The following is a 1,751-nucleotide window of genomic DNA, read 5'->3' as shown; positions in this document are numbered from 1 at the left end:
CCAGGGGCTTAAGTGGAGAGCAAATGTTTTGAGAACGATGAGCTCAATGAATGTACAAATGTGCTTTACACATTTGTATGTATGTATGGATTGATGCATGTATGCATTGTTGTATGTATGGATTGTGATAAGAGTTGTATGGGCCTCCAATAAAATGATTTTTTTTAAGTACAAAACCCATTTTCAGCATCACCCATGCAGCTTAAGCCTCTGGTGAATCCCCTCTGACTAAGGACAGGGATGGGAAAGGCCTTGTTACCAGACTACATGGCAGGGTGGATTGCTGCCATTGTAGTTACGTCAAAATACGACACCTTGTCATGGATCCCCCTCTTGACTCAATGTATAATAGCTCAAGTTTGTAATGTTTCCGACTTTGCTATCAATTGAGAATTTTCTGTGTTTCATTGTGTCATTGTTACTGAGCCATGCGTTTGTATTCAGTCTTGATTTTGCTTGCTTTTCAGTATATGAAACCCAAAGTAAGTCAACCATAGAGACAACAATTGGGTCAATAGATTCAAAGGGAAGTGACAGGGGAGGGTTTTGGGAAATGGGGTATTCACAAAAACGAGGACAAGGAAGAAGACATGTCCTGGAATTGATTGTGGTGACAGCTGCACACACTTATGAGTGTGATTGAACTATAGAAATGTATGGTGGGGGAATGGTATGTTGGTGAGATTGTGAAAAATGAACGAACTTATTTTTTTTAAAGAAGAAAAAAAAATCTAGTCAGAAATCTTTGTCTAATTCTGTCCTTTACAGGCAGGCTCATAATGAAAAATGAAGGTAAGATTCTCTTTAAAATTTATGAGGGGACTTCAAAAAGTTCTTGGACAACAACATGAAAAGATAATGGAATTTTTCCATAAATGCTTAGAGGTTCTGTTGTATAGAGATTTTATATGATCTTGTTGGAGTGTACTCCACAACTTTCTTTGAGACAGTCTCCTCTAAGGCTTCGACCCAACTTCAATAATGATGATAATGTACAAAAATTGAATGTGATGATCATGGCACAACTCTTTTTAATAGGTTTAAATAATTAGATTTCAGGGTATGCTAAGTATATGCCAATTAAACTGGTGAAACAAGCATACAAATGGGTAAATAAATCCTAACTTAGCGATATAGAAAAATAAAAGGATATGGTGAGGCAACACCTTTACATGTCATAAACAGAGGTACACCTGAGTTGCAGGAGGTGGAGCACTGTGCCCTGAGCACTGCTTGAAGAAGTTGGCTGCTGAGCACTTTCTATTAACCATCACAGTTTCCATTGCTGCTGTCAGAGATCACTACGCAAGTTAAGCAGTACTATCGTATCTGAGATCCTCCCTGCGTCGAGGTAAACTGTGTGGTCTTGCTCTGATGAATACAGAAAGAGAAGGAATTAGGAAAAATTACTTTGAACAAGCACACCATAGACCAATTTTTATCAGTAAAAGCAAGAAATGCGCAGTTGTATTTTTCAATAGTGCCATGCTCTGGTGAGTAAAATATAAATATAAGCTTGATTTGTCAGGCTGGATTGACAATAGAAACAAATCCAGAGATACTCATATAAGCGTAAGAGAGATCTATATATAAAAAAGTAATTATATATCAAGAAAACATCCCAGCTCAGTTGCACTCAAGTCCATAAGTCCGATACTAATCCATAACTCCTCACCACACTCATGCAGCCACATGCAATGATGCAGAATGCAAGATGATCACCTATTGGTGGGTGCAAAGTCTTGTGGATC

The 1,751-nt window shown here is 38.0% G+C and overlaps 1 pseudogene; it reads left to right on the top strand.

Moving 5' to 3' along the window:
* Positions 1–779: 779 nt before the first annotated feature.
* Positions 780–1,751, top strand: part of LOC101654073 — a 3,559-nt pseudogene continuing 2,587 nt past the window's right edge.

The sequence above is a fragment of the Echinops telfairi genome, unplaced genomic scaffold, assembly GCF_000313985.2.
Source record: "Echinops telfairi isolate 266 unplaced genomic scaffold, ASM31398v2 ScPeMD7_7453;HRSCAF=8491, whole genome shotgun sequence".
In the NCBI taxonomy this organism is placed as follows: Eukaryota; Metazoa; Chordata; class Mammalia; order Afrosoricida; family Tenrecidae; genus Echinops; species Echinops telfairi.
Note: the sequence above shows the minus strand (reverse complement) of the source record. Positions and strands in the feature narration are given on the sequence as shown.